We start from the raw sequence: 18443 nt of genomic DNA, 5'->3' as shown, positions 1-18443 counted from the left end.
CTCCTAAAGGAAGGAAGGTGCACAACTGGAAAGGGGGAAGAAGAAAAAAGAAATCCAGAAAGGAAAACACTACAAAACAAAGAGTCTTTCAGACATATGAAGAAATACCAAAAAGATATTCCTTTTGGAAGAGAGAGCTTTTCTTAGCTTCCTCATCTGCTTCTGCCCTGTTAAACCTCAGACCCACAGTATATATTAAAAAAAAAATTGCATTTGCCTATTTAGCCTTTCATTCTTGAGATGGGAAAGAAAGATACTTTCTTTCCTTTCTCAATCTTAGTTTTCAAAGTGATCTACTGTTATCAGATAATTAAAAAGTTTGCAAAATCAAATTAAAGAAGCCATAGGCCATATTAAAGCATCAAGAATAAAAAAAAAAAAAAAACCTAAATTCTACTTTTTCCAAGAAAGAAAAATAGTTGACAGATTATGAAAGCACCTTTACCAATTTATAGTCAGAAAGTTTTTATAATATATATATATATATATACACATATACATACAAACATACATACATGACAGAAAACAACATAATTCTGTAAAGCAATTATCCTTCAATAAAAAAAATTAATTAAAAAAAATCAGTTCAGTTTATTCACTCAGTCATGTCCGACTCTTTACGACACCATGGACCACAGCACGCCAGGCCTCCCTGTCCATCAACAACTCCCGGAGTTTACTCAAACATGTCCAGTGAGTCAGTGAGCCATCCAACCATCTCATCTTCTGTCATTCCCTTCTCCTCCTGCGTACAATCTTTCCCAGCATCAGGGTCTTTTCAAATGAGTCAGCTCTCTGCATCAGGTGGCCAAATACTGGAGTTTCATCTTCAACATCAGTCCTTCCAAAGAACACTCACAACTGATCTCCTTTAGGATGGACTGGTTGGATCTCTTTGCAGTCCAAGGGACCCTCATGAGTCTTCTCCAACACCACACTTTAAAAGCATCAATTCTTCAACGCTCAGCTTTCTTTATATTCCAACGCTCACATCCATACATGAATACTGGAAAAACCACAGCTTTGACTAGATGAACCTTTGTTGGCCAAGTAATGTCTCTGCTTTTTAATATACTGTCTAGTATACTTTATATATATTTTATATATACTTTAATATACTTTCTTTCCAAGGAGCAAGCATCTTTGAATGTCATGGCTGCAGTCACCATCTGTAGTGATTTTGGAGCCCCCAAAATAAAGTCAGCCACTGTTTCCACTGTTTCCCCAACTATTTGCCATGAAGTGATGGGACTGGATGCCATGATCTTTGTTTTCTGAATGTTGAGCTTTAAGCCAACTTTTTCACTCTCCTCTTTCACTTTCATCAAGAGGCTCTTTAGTTCTTCTTCACTTTCTGCCATAAGGGTGGCGTCATCTGCATATCTGAGGTTATTGGTATTTCTCCCAGTAATCTTGATTCCAGCTTGTGCTCCTTCCAGCACAAGCATTTCTCATGATGTACTTCACATATAAGTTAAATAATTAGGGTAACAAAATACAGCCTTGGCGTAATCCTTTTCCTATTTGGAACCAGTCTATTGTTCCATGTCCAGTTCTAACTGTTGCTTCCTGACCTGCATACAGATTTCTCAAGAGGAAGGTCAGGTGCTGTGGTATTCCCATCTCTTGAGGAATTTTCCACAGTTTATTGTGATCCACACAGTCAAAGGGTTTGGCATAATCAATAAAGCAGAAATATATATTTTCTGGAGCTCTCTTGATTTTTGATGATCCAACAGATGTTGGCAATTTAATCTTTGGTTCCTCTGCCTTTTGTAAAACCAGCTTGAACATCTGGAATTTCACAGTTCACGTATTGCTGAAGCCTGGATTGGAGAATTTTAAGCATTACTTTACTAGCATGTGAGATGAGTAATGGATCATGAGAGTTGGACTATAAAGAAAGCTGAGCACTGAAGAATTGATGCTTTTGAAATGTGGCCTTGGAAAAGACTCTTGAGAGTCCCTTGGACTGCAAGGAGATCCAACCAGTCCATCCTAAAGGAGATCAGTCCTGGCTGTTCATTGGAGGGACTGATGAAGCTGAAACTCCAATACTTTGGCCACCTGATGTGGAGAGCTGACTCATTTGAAAAGACCCTGATGCTGGGAAAGATTGAGGGCAGGAGGAGAAGGGGACAACAGAGGAGGAGATAGTTGGATGGCATCACTGACACAATGGACATGGGGTTGGGTGGACTCTGGGAATTGGAGATGGACAGGAAGGCCTGGAGTCCTGCAGTTCATGGGGTTGCATAGAGTCGGACATGAGTACATGAGATGAGTACAATTGTGCAGTAGTTTGAGCATTCTTTGGCATTGCCTTTCTTTGGGATTGGAATGAAAACTGACCTTTTCCAGTCCTGTGGTCACTGCTGAGTTTTCCAAATTTGAGTATATTGGCATACTGAGTGCAGCACTTTCACAGCATCATCTTTCAGGATTTGAAATAGCTCAACTGGAATTCCATCACCTCCACTAGTGTTGTTCTTACTGATGCTTCCTAAGGCCCACTTGACTTCACATTCCAGGATGTCTGGCTCTAGGTGAGTGATCACACCATCGTGATTGTCTGGGTCATGAAGATCTTTTTTGTACAGTTCTTCTGTGTATTCTTGCCACCTCTTCTTTATATCTTATGCTTCTGTTAGGTCTATGCCATTTCTGTCCTTTATTGTGCCCATCTTTGCATGAAATGTTTCCTTGGTATCTCTAATTTTCTTGAAGAGATCTCTAGTATTTCCCATTCTATTTTTTTCCTCTATATCTTTGTACTGATCACTGAGGAAAGCTTTCTTATCTCTCCTTGTTATTCTTTGCAACTCTGCATTCAGATGGGTATATCTTTCCTTTTCTCCTTGCTTTTCACTTCTCTTCTTTTCACAGCTATTTATAAGGCCTCCTCAGACAACCATTTTGCTTTTTTGCATTTCTTTTTCGGCGGGATGGTTTTGATCCCTGTCTCCTGTAAAATGTCATGAACCTCCATCCATAGTTCATCAGGCACTCTGTCTATCAGATGCAATCCCTTAAATCTATTTGTCACTTCCCCTGCATACATACATGTAATTTTTGACAAAAAAAAAAAATCACTACTTAATGCCCTGATAGCATAAATTTATCTCATCTGTATGTTTAAGCTAATTTATAGTGAGATAAACGCAAAGAAAAGCTAATTTGATGGCATTTCTCAACTATTATACAAAAACCCAAAAGTTTTGCTATGTAGTCTGTTAGGCAAAGTTGTGGAGAAAGAACTATACTAACACATTGCTGTTGAAAATTCAAAGGGGAACAACTCTAGTGGTAGAGAATTTGGCAGTATCTTGGAATTTCATATACTTTACTTTTTGACCCTATGATCCCATGTTTAGGTATCTATATAAAATACATCCTGACAAAAATGCAGACTAAGTATAAGCAAAGCAATTTATTACATCGCTATCTAAAGCAATCATAAATCATACATCTTTAGCATATTTGTTGAGTAAATTAAGGCAGTATTACTTAAAGTCTAGTTAATGCTCTGAAATCACTAAAATTCTAGCTGCCAATAATTCTACAGGAAAAACACCTTCATCTCTTTTGTAGAAAAATTCTAAAGAAAAAATGTTAAATGGAGATAAAGTACATTCATCCAAAAGATTCAAGAAACAAACATTCATCTATATGCACAGAACTTATTTTGACATTGCATTTAACAGACAAATTATGGGTTCTAAAACAATGATGAAAAATGAATACTAACTGAATTTGATGACACTGAAATTGTTATTATTTACACGTGATATTTGATTTGTCACTGTCCTTTTTAAAAAGACTTTGTATTTTAAAGATCATGTGTGTTTGGTTGCATCTGACTCTGTGTAACCCTATGGACCTTAGCCCGCCAGACTCCTCTCTCTATGAGATTTTCTCAGCTTTAAAAATATAATATCTGGTATTTGCTTTCATGTGGGAGAAAAATGATGGAACAGTAGATGAAATACGTTTGACTGTGCCCTGATAATCACTGAAACTGGATGATGAGTATTCCATGTTCTTTTTACCATTATCTTTAATACTACTTGTTTCAAATTTTCTATAATAAAAATATTTCTTGTCTCTAACTATATATACAACTCCAAAAAGTTTCTCATTATATCCTTTTAGTGTTATATTTAAAAAGCAGGCATGCATTTTCAAAAAGTTAACAATTTGTTATTATTTTTTTGTTGTTGTTGTTGTTTGGCATCAAAAATCCCATATCTATGAAATAATTCAGAAATACCCTATAAAGAATGAACACAAAGCAATGAGCATTCAGTTTTCAAATTCATATGATGACATAAATTGTATGACTAGAATATAAGTCATAAAAAACCCTTTGGAAAAGGTCTTCAGCAACCTAGGAAATATCATACAAAGCACAAAGATTCTGTTTTATATTCTCCCTTGTAAGGCATAGGAGAGTATTAGAATAACTGGAGTAGATTAAATAGCAGGAACCAAGTCTAGTGGTACACCACTGACTTTTACTATGAGCTCAAAAGAGCACATAGTCTGAATTTTTAGAATTTTTAAATGTACCTTTGCACTATTACTAGAGAACAGTTCAGTATAGATTGCTTAAGACAAGAATTGTTTAACAGAGTTATTTTTCACAGGAAATCATGAGTTACAACTAGATCATTAAAGAGGTGTAGCAAATAGCTCTTGTATTAATAAATAGCTAAGTAAAGGTTACAAGCAAGCCTGTCTATACACTGATCAACTAGCAATGGTCAAAGAAAGGTAGTCGGTTACTTTTAGAGACAACTTTACTCCACATACCTTAGATATTGCACTACCACTTTTAACAAAGAAGACTGAATCAGCTATTTAATGTAATAATGTTAGGGTACACGGTAGTCACTAGCTACATGTCACTTTAAATAAAACTTTAACTAAAGTTAAATGTCATTAAAAGTTATATTCTTGAGATGCACTAGCCACATTCCTTGTGTTCAGTAGACTCACATATTTAACAGTTATCATATTGGACAGCACAGATATAGAATATTTCCCTCATTGTGGAGAAGGTTCTTTTAGGCATTACTCCTAGAGAGACTTTCCATTAACACAGCACCACAGTACTTATAAGCTACTTTTCATTCTCAAAAGTAGGCTAATATCTGAAATTACTATTTACTCATTTTATTGTTAAAAACCTGATTTGCCAATTATAATCCAGTAACAGCCATTTGGGTGAGCAATGAGCTTATTCCTTTTCCTTTTTACATGTATAGCATTTTTTAATAACTATATCAATTCCTGCATTCTTCTTTCATATGTGTGTAGGAGTTGTATTAAATAAATACATTTTTGTTATAAGCAAAAGATGACATCCTTGAATCTCCTTTACTGTTTTACAGTCTTCTCCATCTCAGCTCTGGTTTCCTTACCCTTTCAGATTAAACAAATTAACATTGTCAATTTATTATGAGTCAATAGTTGTTTAAAAATTAGAACATAAGATAAAAAAATTATAGTTGTGGAAAATTACACTGTATAGATTACTGAAAAGGATTAACTTTTGTATTTTTCTCACATATCAACAGGGGAAATTTCTACTGCAAAGGCTACTCAATTTCAGTACAGATTATTAATGTTAAAATATTTCCTAAATCAATTGGCCTAGAGTGGATTTTTAAAACAATTATTAACATGTGGATTACAAATAATTATTTACTGATATTTTCAATTTGCAATTGTCACAGATCCAGTTTAGTTTCCTCTAAACAGAACATACCTGTTCTTAAAGTTTCCACCTGTGCTCTTCACCAACAGTTCTTAAACCTATCTGATTTTTAGAGTCAAATGGGGAACTTTTAAAAATAATTTAGAGACGTATAAAGATCATTCTACAGTGGAAATTAAAGCATGAAAGAAAAAAAAAAATAGCCAGGAAAACACTAAAAAGAAAAACTAGACGTGACTAGCCCCACCAGAAATTAAAGCATATTCTAAGACCTCTATAATTAAAACAATTTGGTACTGCATTAGAAATAGAAATGAGACTAGTATAAATGAATAGAAAGTCCAGAAATAGGCTCAAGGACATTTGAAAATCTTACATATGATAAAGGTAACATTTCAAATTATCAGGGCCAAAACAACCAACAGTAATAGCGTCCAATTCCCCTTCCATATCTGAAAACAATCTTACCCTGTGATCTTTAAAGCTCTTCAATAACCAGCCTGACACAGCCACTCTAACACAAATCCTGTGTTAGTTTTCTATTGCTATTATAATAAATTACTACAAATTTAGTGGCTTAAACTGGAGAAGGCGATGGCAACCCACTCCAGTACTCTTGCCTGGAAAATCCCATGGACAGAGGAGCCTGGTGGGCTGCAGTCCATGGGGTCACACAGAGTCGGACACGACTGAGCGACTTCACTTTCACTTTTCACTTTCATGCATTGGAGAAGGAAATGGCAACCACTCCAGTGTTCTTGCCTGGAGAATCCCAGGGACAGGGGAGCCTGGTGGGCTCCCGTCTATGGGGTCACACAGGGTTGGACACGACTGAAGCGACTTAGCAGCAGTAGCAGCAGTGGCTTAAAACAATAAAAACATATTATCTTACAGTTCTGATGGTCAGAAATCTGAAGTAGGTCTTATGAAGCAACTCAAAGTTTTTTCTTTCTGGAGGCTTTTGGCAAGCATACATTCCTTACCATTCCCAGCTTCTGATTCCATCTTCACTTCTCAGATGTTGTCCTATAGATTCCCTCTTACAAGCATACCTGTGATTACATTGGGGCCACCTGAATAATCTCTCCATCCTAAAAGCCTTAACTTAAGCCTTAACTGTAAGTCTTTGATCCCCTTAGGGTTAAACATTCACCAGTTTCAGAGATTAGGATGTGGCCATCTAACAAGAGTGAAATCCATTTGGTATGTTATCTTGGTTGAAGTATATTCAAAAATTCTGGCTTCACAGAAATAAGTTAAAGAAGGGAGAATCCCAGACAACCTTGTATCACATTTTGAAATTGACTGTTATGGAGGAAATTCAAAAGTATTAAGATTAGGAATTAAAGGTTTACCTTCATTTATAAAGGACAAGAACAAAAGCAGGAGGAGAAAAAAAAAAGAGGATCATAGCAGAATATTTTAAAAACATAAAAAATATAATCAGAAACAAAAAAGAAAATACTGACTAGATTCACATAACCATTTCTTTTCTGTTCTAGTCTGATGGCTCCTCCCCCATAAAATAAGGCAAGCCCAGGCAGCCCTTAGTGAAAATCCAACAGCAAGTCAGAAAGTAACCTGGATCATTACTAGCCACAGTCACAAAAGTGACTGGTACCTTCTTATTATCCACAACTTTATGGACATAGATGGTGACTTGAGTGTATTCATGCAGGCTTCTCTGCTGTTGATGTAATAAGTCTTCTCTACATTCTGGACAGAATTATAAAAGAAGAAAAAACAAAACAGTAAAACAGCTGAGGAATTACTATCAAAGAATGAAAGATCTAAAAGAACATATGAAAGTTACCAGAAAGTATTCATCAAGCTATTACTCATATTTTAATCACTGTATTTTATCATATGAAAATAAATAAGGAAATGCACTTAGTGTCAACAAATATACAAATGAGGTAATTATGTACTTCATACTTCCCACCAGAGGAATATAGTTTTGACCACAACATAATCTTTAATTTCAAGTAGAGTATACAATATTGACAGAGTAGAAGTAAGGAGAAAGAAAGTGAAGAAGGAAACAGCTAGTGGAAAGAGGGAAAGAAAGAAACCAGGGCAGGGGTGGGAGTGAGAAAGGACAAATAGAAATGGTGGACATAATAGAAGATAATAACAATTGAGTAATATATAGTAAAGGCACTGAAAAAGAAGCATGATACTATATAATTTCTTAAAATGGAATAAAAATAATAAAAAAATAAAGCTTTATTATGCAGAATTGATATAAGCATACATACATTTTTAAGCTATATTTTAATTATGTTCAAATTCATTTAAAACCTTTAATTTCAATTAAAGAGTTATACATTTGCTTGGTGAATTAACTAAAATAATTTGGCACAACTTCAATATCCAATAATATAGGTTTAATTGGGAAGTAAAATTAAATGTCCAACAAGAGGAATTAATTGGAACAAACTGTTTTTTACACCTAAGCATAAAATTAAAACAGAGCAAACCAGCAGAAGTGAAATAATTCGTTTATAATGAATTACAATTTTTAATCACCCAAACCTACTTATTTTCATTTTATAGCAAATTTTATTTTTAGATTAATTCTAAGTTTTCCTTATTACAAATGCAAAACTTACTACAGAGTAATTAACATAAAATTAAGTGAAAAAAATTCATAGGAAAAGTCACATGCATCCAGACATTTTCATGTATGCAGATACCACCACTGATATAACCTAGATTTTTATATTTCCAAATCCTAGCCTATATTTAAGTTTTATTGACTTGAGTTACACTATCATATTTTACATAAGTTATCTTATCATTTGTAAAACCTTTAAAGGGTTTCAAGTAAACCATTCTTATTGAAGTTGTTCCACCCAGATTATTTTCAATTTTCTAACTAATGCCCTACTGTTTGTATTAAAATTAGCACAAGGTTTTTTATGTTATGGATAGTGATATGATATGTATGTATAACTGACCTAAAATTGATTATAAAAAGTATGAAACTGAGGGAATATAAAAGTAAACTAAGCAGAGATCTATGATAATTTACAAAAACTATAACAGAAGCCCACACAAAAATTGCAAGTGCTCAAAACACTAATAACCAAGAGTCAATTCTCAACAATAATTATTATGTTGATCAATTTGTCTTCTCTTAAATTGCTGTAGGCAATTAGCAAGGGAAAGAGTTGGAAGGTCGGAAGAATTGCAAATGTTAACTTCAGAATATTGTTCTCTCCCAGGGACTGTAATAAATGATTTTTCCAGGAAAAAGATTTATCAGGAAATAAGTTGCACTCTATTACTCCCCAGATTTTATCATCTTAACCTGTGGGTCTTAACAATTAACCCTTAATAATTAAAAGCAAGGATGTGTCTGTGCCCCTGGGTGGAAATGACCATTATTCTCTCAGGCTGGTCCCACCCGCATTTCCTGATATAATTGCCATATACCAAACACAGCTTGAGCTTCCCTCATGGCTCAGCTGGTAAAGAATCTGCCTGCAATATGGGAGACCTGGGTTCAATCCCTGGGTTGGGAAGATCCCCTGGAGAAGGGAAAGGCTACCCACTCCAGTATTCTGACCTGGAGAATTCCATGGACTATATAGTCCATGGGGTCACAAAGAGTTGGACACAACTGAGTGAGTTTCACCTCCTTTTCTGAGAATACAACTTGTTTGGAATATCATCCTGGGACCACTGGATGTGGGTTTAGCTTTTGCCTCAAGAAAATATTAGATTAAATCAAAATATTACACAAAATTAATTTCAAGACCACACTATCCTCACTGGCCAATAAAGTAAAAATAAAATTTCTTCCTGGAATAATTTCCATCCTAAATATTTTATATTTGTCCCAAGGACAGATAGAGGTTACTAGAAATTTGGAAATCAGTTCAGTGATGCTAGAAACACCCCTCAAAGAACACAAATATTCAAATGTCTAACATTTAAATCGGAGAAGGCAATGGTAGCCCACTCCAGTGCTCTTGCCTGGAAAATCCCATGGACAGAGGAGCCTGGTGGGCTGCAGTCCATGGGGTCGCGAAGAGTCGGACTCAACTGAGTGACTTCACTTTCACTTTCATGCACTGGAGAAGGAAATGGCAACCCACTCCAGTGTTCTTGCCTGGAGAATCCCAGGGACAGGGGAGCCTGGTGGGCTGCCGTCTATGGGGTCGAACAGAGTCGAACACGACTGAAGTGACAGCAGCAGCAGCAGCAACATTTAAGTACTATTAATTCCTCTTCCATCTATCAAAGCCCAGGAAGAAATTAAAGTCCGAAACTTAATTACACATCAAAATTACTAAAATCTCAAGAAATGAAATCCACAGTTATTACCCTCATTTCTTACTCTGCTTACTCTCAGCCAGAGGCTCTCATGAAATCCCAGGTAATTATTCTCATGACTTCATTTTTCCCGGAATTTAAAAAAAAAAAAAAAGTTATTTGAGGCTTTAAAGTTGAATTAATTGAACACTAAGCTTATTTATATTTTGGATTAAGACATACACACAAAGAATGATCAATAAAAATAGTATTATTGTATGCATACATGTATGTCTGTATTACAGGGCCCTGAATAATTACAAGGACATGTCTTGTGATTGCAAAGCCAAACATATGCCCACAAAATTTAGAGAACACAAGAAATTCCCAGGTGTCCATAAGTAATCTTTCATTCTTAGTGTTATGACACTCCATACTAATATTGTTAAAGCTTCCTTTTATCTGAAGGAAGGTTCGGACTACCAAGATGCTATGAGAATAAAGGAAATATTTTCTTGGCTTCACCTCAGCCTGTTCAGCTTACAACCCATAAGTTTAATATCAATGAATAAAACAAGTGGCTCATTATGACACACATTTATCCTATCTTGGGAGGTTGGGAAGGAAGGTGGGGCAGGACCAACTATTCCTCCCACCTCCTCTCCTGGCAAGTAATAACCCATTTTCATGTAAGATGCAGAAATCTGCAGTGGTGATCCCCACAGTCTCTGAGTCTTACATGGTGAATTTCCTGCTTTCTCTTCTAGAATTTTAACCCTTTTACTTACTTTGGCTTCTTACTCTGAAAATTATCTTAGCCCTAGGAAATCTGCCCAGTAAAGAAAAGCCTTTCATCACTTTTTCCCCCAAGCTAGAAAATGATCCTCAGCAGAATCTTGAATCAAAAATACAAATGAGCATTTTGAAACACTTGCCTCAAAATTCTGAAGAGGGCCATAAACTTATGTCAAAACTACCCTTCTAACAACTTTTCCATTATCCGTACTTTGAGTAATTCCACTACTTTGACAACAGCAGAAACATTTTGTTTTGCCAATTATGATTTTTTCTGATTTAATAGGATGTCCCTCTAATGTTTTTCTCTTCTGTTTCCTTTTTTAGGCAGGCTCAGTGGACTCTAACCTTATTCAATTATCGCTTTTCTTGTCTCTGAAGTATACATATTTTAATTTTTTCACTCTGCATTTGGGTCAAGTTATTTTTTTTTTAATTATTGTTATTATTAAATGCTCAACTAACTCAAGACTAGGCTCCATCTGTTAATATCCTGCTTGGTTTCCCTTTGGTATGTTTCATGTTCCCTATGCTTTTCCTTTGAGTCCTGCTGCTGCTGCTGCTGCTAAGTCACTTCAGTCGTGTCCGACTCTGTGTGACCCATAGACAGCAGCGCACCAGACTCCCCCATCCCTGGGATTCTCCAGGCAAGAACACTGGAGTGGGTTGCCATTTCCTTCTCCAATCCTTTGAGTCCTAACTACACACATTTCCCTGGTGCGCTATTCAAGAATAAATGTCCTTTTGAAACTAACCTAAAGATGATATGATATGCCAAGGTTATCTTCTTAGCCTCCTTTCATATCTTTTCTTCTTACTACATTAGTGTGTCACATTCCTCAATGAATGATTAACCCAAGAATGTTTTAATTACAGATTCCACGTCTGAAGTTTAACAGGGAGTCTCTCAAAAGTGTACTTCCTTGGATCCAGGTATTTTTGAGGGTATCACTCCAGTTCACTCCTTGAGACCATGACTCTTCTGTTAGATTTCTCTGACTCCATTCAACCTAGTAATAACTCACATATAGCTGCCCTTATAATATCATTCTAAGAGAAGTAATTTCTTTTTTTTTAAATTTTATTTTATTTTTAAACTTTACATAATTGTATTAGTTTTGCCAGCCTGAAGGCGCCCGATCTTGTCTGATCTCAGAAGAGAAGTAATTTCTGAGTATATCTGCTAAAGCATGAGCTCATAGAGGCAGGGGTTTGTGGCTCTTTTTTTCTGTGTGGTATAGCAAGTGCTTAAGTACTTTTTAAATGAATATATAAAACTCTTTTTTAGCCTATCATATAGATTTAATTTGGCTTTAGTGACCTTGGCTTCTTTTAAGTTTATTTCTCTAATACTCCTTGATACTTTCCCAGTGTGCTTGCTGCTATTTCCAGAATTTAAGTAATTTTCTGAAGTTCATTCATCGAACATCTTGAAATTTCTTTGATGTCCAAAATTCTTACACTCTTTTAGTGCCAACAGATTTTCCACAACAAAGCAAGCTTTCTTTATTTTGATCTTAGGAGGTGTGCTAATCTCATTCAAAGTTTCTTCTACCCCTTTCAAAAAGAATCAATATTACTGTTAAAACAGAGTCCCCCTCTCTATTTATCTCTTTATCAATAAATATTCACCACTCCTCTGTAGTTGAATATTCTGACTGGCTTCTGAAGTCAATGTTCATAAGTCAAGGCTTATGTAATCAATATATAACACATGATTTAAAGGATGTATTAGAGTAAGGGGAGTGACCCTCCAACTAGTGGACAGCCTTCATAAATATGTAAGTTATTAGCTCTATAGTGTTTTTTCTTTGGTCTTGAATACAGCTAATAACAAGATAAAGTAGAACAATGATTTTGGCTATTGATTTATAATGCCAACTAATGACCAATACTAAAATTATAATGCAAAAAAAATACAAAAAAAAAAACTCTAATGCTTTATAGCTTTGTGACAAATGGCTTGTCTTTCAAGTTTAAAGTCACAGCCAGTAGGCTCTGTCGAGAAAAATACAGAGAGGAAAAGGTGTCCCAACAACCAGTGTATACAAAGCCTATATACTGTTCCTTTTGTGGTAAGCTTGATGGCTCAGAGGTAAAGAATCCTCCTACCAATGAAGGAGACTCGGGTTCAATCCCTGGCTCAGGAAGATCCCCTGGAGAAGGAAATGGCAACTCACTCCAGTATTCTTGCCTGAAAAATCCCATGGGCAGAGGAACCCAGTGGCCCACCATTCATGGGGGTCACAAAGAGCCAAACACAACTGAGTGACTGAGCACACACACACACCACAGCTGGGGTGACAGGATAGTAGGTAATAGATCAGAATGTGCTTTCTCCTGAGGTCTTAAAAATCCTTGGGAAAGGCTGTTAAGGAAGGTTGTTTGCTGCTCAGGCTGAGGGTGTGTTGATACTTAGGGAACTGATAGGAGAGAAATTTAACCCAAGTCTGTTAACTAGTATTTTGTTCTGATTGATCAATGGGGCAAGCCTTTCAGCTAATCATTTAGGAAGCAAAACTGGGAATCTAGTAGGTCTGTGTCTGGCTTGTCATCAATAAAGTAGGAGGCACCCATGAGTCTTGCCAATGTCATGTGGGAGGGATGATTCTTCCAAGTCAGACCTTTTCAGGAACACAAGAAGTCTGGGCAATTTCTTTAACCTTCACTGTTCCAGGATGACAAGGCTTAGTTCAACATTGTCACTGCTGATCAGTTTGGAAAATACTGTTTTTTTCAGGATTGCATCTGCAATAAATAGGTAAACCAACCTAATCATCTGTCCTAATTCTCAGTAAGCATATACAAAATTCTTAGAATAAGCAAAAGGGCCCCATTTCAAAACAACTGAAACTAATAATTCAAAAAACATAAGAGAAAAGGAAAAGCTAGAACAACAAAATTATACAATATCAACCTATCATATAGAAGCATCTTTTTATACCAGAATTTAACTGAAAGGACTCTGAGCTAAAATATCCCCTAGTGCTGGAACTCAGGACAAATCTTAACATCGCTTATGTAAAACAACAGAAGGAATTAAATCCAAAATTATAGCCATGGGGGAGAAAAAAGAGAGAGAGAGAAGATAAAGTGCAGAGGTCAACAAGGAGCTATTTTACTTACTGCTTCCCTAGCTCAAATTCTGAAAGTCATCTCAAAGGAATCATTGTCCTTCTGCTTTCCAGGCCTCTCTTTTTCACTATATTTTGACACACAGACCAGAACAGAGAACGCCTGGACTGCCGCAATTTAGAAGCAGTCCATCTATCATATATAGTCAGTATCTGGACAGAGTTATTAAATATTTTAGTACAAACTGCTAATGTGACTAGTGTTATAGTAACAAAGAAAATAATGATAACAATGTTGTTGTTGCTGTTGCTGATGATATAAAAAAGATACATGCCTTAAGAAAGCCATAACTCTAAAGGCATTACCTTTAATAGGGAAGAAGAAATTTTATCATCAAGCCATAAGGCCAATATAATGTTAATTTTGATTTTTTTCTCTGTGTTAACTTATTTATTTTAACTACCATTTTAACTGTCATTTATAGGAGGACAATATTTTTCTACTGAGAAAGGCAATCGCACGAGAGAATTAATTTAATTTGTGAAGCCCTTTGTAATTTCAAGTTACCCTTAAATCATTCCTTTCAACTACTCTGGTAAGGAGATATATCCAATGTCATGTTTTAAGAGCCAATTAACTTTTAAAGTCAGAAAGATATAAAATAGGCATGTACCTGCCCTGAGAGAATTTTGTTTATTACTCTGCCTTATAGAAGGCTTCAGACTTAGAACTGATGGTATACCTGCATTACTATCAAGATATATTTAAAGTCACAAACCATAAATTAGCCAGGAAAATGATAATACAATATACTTCTCCTTGTCTAATCCTGGGTAATAGGCTTTTACTCTGTGTAACTGCAACCATAAAGAACTTCTCTTCATTTTCTTTATCATTGCAATTAGCCACATAAGCTTCAATGCACTAATTAATCAGAAGCAAAGGCTGCACCCTGTTTCTATTTTATCCACAGTGCCCAGAACATGGTCAGTCCTCAGTGACTGGGTCTCTGCCTACTCTATGCTCACACTGACAAAACTCAAATAATAATACTGATGGGGTCAATTTTTGAGAATCCAATTAGTTCCACACTTCATTTACTGGTTCTCCCAGAGAACAGTTCAATACTCTTCTTCCCTTAATATTCATTTTAGAGAGGTGGCACTTATTTCTTAATGCTTGCTTTCACTATCCTAAGCCAGTCATCCTCTGAATAACACACAACTTTCACATATATTTAGTGTATTTACTCAATCCCATTTGCAACTAATTCATATCCAAACAGCAAACAACATACCTTGAAGTTATTTTTTCACTACAAATTCATCTTGGTTTGAATATACAGTCATTGTGTAAGTTTCTATATTTTTTTAAATTATTTATTTTTAATTGGAAGATAATTGCTTTCCAATATTGTGTTGGTTTCTGCCATACATCAACATGAATCAGTCATAGGCATACATATGTCCCTTTTCTTGTGAACCTCCCTCTACCTTCCACCTCCCACCTCATTCTATCCATCTAGGTTGGCACAAAGCCCAGTTTGAACTCTTGCATCATACAGCAAATTCCCACTGGCTATATATTTTACATATATGTGTTCAGTTCAGTTCAGTCACTCAGTTCTGTCCAACTCTTTGCAACCCCATGGACTGCAATATGCCAGGCTTTTCTGTCCATCACCAACTCCCAGAGCTTACTCAAACTCATGTCCATTAAGTTGGTGATACCATCCAACCATCTCATCCTCTGTTGTACCCTTCTCCTCCTGCCTTCAATTTTTCCCAACATCAGGGTCTTTTCAAATGAGTCAGTCCTTCACATCAAGTGGCAAGAGTATTGGAGTTTCAGCTTCAACATCAGTCCTTCCAATGAATATTCAGGACTGATTTCCTTTAGGATGGACTGGTTGCATCTCCTTGCAGTCCAAGGGACTCTCAAGAGTCTTCTCCAACACCGCAGTTCAAAAGAATCATTTATTTGGTGCTCAGCTTTCTTTACAGTCCAGCTCTCACATCCATACATGACTACTGGAAAAACCAAAGATTTGACTAGACTAACCTTTGTTAGCAAAGTAATGTCTCTCCTTTTTAATAAGCTGTCTATGTTGGTCATAGGTTTTCTTCTGAGGAGCAAGTGTCTTTTAATTTCATGGTTGCAGTCACCATCTGCAGTGATTTTGGAGCCCAAGAAAATAAAGTCTGTCACTGTTTCCCCATCTATTTGCCATGAAGCCATGGGACCAGATGTCATGATCTTTGTTTTCCGAATGTTGAGTTTTAAGCCAACTTTTTGACTCTCCTTTTTCACTTTCATCAAGAGGCTCTTTAGTTCTTCTTCACTTTCAGCCATAAGGGTGGTGTCATCTGCATATCTGAGGTTATTGATATTTCTCCTGGCAATCTTGATTCCAGCTTGTGCTTCATCCAGTCCAGCATTTCTCATGATGTACTCTGCATAGAAGTTAAATAAGCAGGGTGATAATATACAGCCTTGACATACTCCTTTTCCTATTTGGAATCAGTCTGTTGTTCCATGTCCAGTTCTAACTGTTGCTTCTTGACCTGCATAGAGATTTCTCAAGAGGCAGGTCAAGGGGTCTGGTATTCCCATGTCTTTCAGAATTTTCCACAGTTTGCTGTGATCCACACAATCAAAGGCTTTGGCATGGTCTATAAAGCAGAAGTAGATGTTTTTCTGGAACTCTCATTTTTTTTTTTTAATGATCCACTGGATGTTGACAATTTGATCTCTGATTCCTCTGCCATTTCTAAATCCAGCTTGAACATCTAAATTCCATATATATGTGCTAATATAAAATATTTGTTTCTTTTCTCTTTCTGACTTATTTCACTCTGTATAATAGGTTCTAGGTTCATACACTTTATTGGAATGGATTCAAATATATTCCTTTTTATGGTGGAGCTTTTGACACCTGTAGAGAAATTTATTTTTTCAGGAAAGAAAATGAGTGAAGAGAAAGGGAGGATGGAGGACCAAAGTAGGATCTGAGAAAGCTGAATTTTATCCCATATAGGGACAAGAACCCCAACAAATAACTGGAAACAATTGCAGTTTGGTGAGGAGAAAGTTGCAATTACCACATCAAATAGAAGCCCTCACAGTTCTGATTGAGAAAGGCAAAAGAAAAGGCACAAAGGAAAGGTGAGGTAGTGTTAGTGGGTAAATATGTCAAGTCATGGTTATAAGAAAGAAAATATAAGAGTGAAGGCACTTACTTTTTGTTCCCTAGGCCCAGTTATAGGGCTTCCCTGGTAGCTCAGATGGTAGAGAATCTGCCTGCAATGCAGGAGACCAGGGTTCGGTCCTTGGGTCAGGAAAGTCCCCTGGAGAAGGAAATGGCAAACCACTCCAGTATTCTTGCCTGGAGAATCCCACGGACAGAGGAGACTGACAGGCTACAGTCCATGGGGTTGCAAAGAGTCAGACAGTTATACAGACAGACAGGCCCAGTTATAGCCTTTCCAATCCCAAAGTTTTGGGATTTGTGCACATTGAACCACGTTGATGTAATTTAATTGTCTCAAATGGATCATCTGTTCTTTTACATTTCTTGCCTTAAATAACCCATATCAAACTTTATTAAGCAGACCCAAGATTTCATCATGAAAACAACTTAAGAGAAAGGAAAGAATATACTCATATTCAAGAATAGAATAGTCACAATTGTTAATACCTAGCAATCTATTTGGATGAAAGGTGCTATACAAATGTAAACCCATCATTTACATAAATAGATTACATCTACAATTGGTTTGCAAAAGTTTCTTCAGAGATTTCCATCTCTTAATTATTTTCTCTGAGCCTCTTCTTGCAATAATGATTCTTTATTGACAATACTGTAATGCAATTCTTTCTTCAAATAAAGGGATTTATTGATTTAACTGGCAAAATACAGTAACTCAGAGACCCAGAGAGAAATTTCCATAATGATGAAGAAAGATAAAGCAAGCAAAAATTAAAACTGAAAAATAATGAAATGCAGGTAGCATGCAAGCAGTTATGTTTTCTCTCATGTATTTTGCTCAGAAAGAGAGGTCTTCTAAACACAAATAAACTGAGAGGAAAAAGATGTTCACTTCAATTTCTCCTTTACTTTATCCTTTACATTAACAGGGAATACAGACACTAGTAGTTAAGAGAACTGATAGGACATGAACTCTCTTGATGGTACATGCTTGTACACATGGACTGCAACTTTGAAATTTTGAAGCATGGAATTGTTGAGTCAAAAAGCTCTCCAAGAGTATTACTGGGAAAATTACACTCTTCCTGAACCGATCTCTCATTAATGGAAGAAGTCAAGCCTAGCAGCTACTTCTAGTAGAAGTGACAGACTCAGAAAAACAGAAAATCAGTCATATTAATGACTAAGGTCTTTGTGTGTCTGTTTGTATGTGCATGCATGCTTTGCTTTAAGATTGGTTACATAGAAAAAAAATTATATTGATATTTCAAAGCTACCTACCAGTTACTGTTTGGGTTTTCTAAGAATAAAGGATTATTTTCCCCCTTCTTTCATTATGAATTTTCAGTGCAAATCAAGAAAAGAAATGAGGGGAAGAGAGTTTTG

Source organism: Bubalus kerabau, chromosome 7 (genome assembly GCF_029407905.1).
Source record: "Bubalus kerabau isolate K-KA32 ecotype Philippines breed swamp buffalo chromosome 7, PCC_UOA_SB_1v2, whole genome shotgun sequence".
Lineage (NCBI taxonomy): Eukaryota > Metazoa > Chordata > Mammalia > Artiodactyla > Bovidae > Bubalus > Bubalus kerabau.
The sequence above is the reverse complement of the archived record's forward strand: the minus strand, read 5'-3'. Positions refer to the sequence as shown.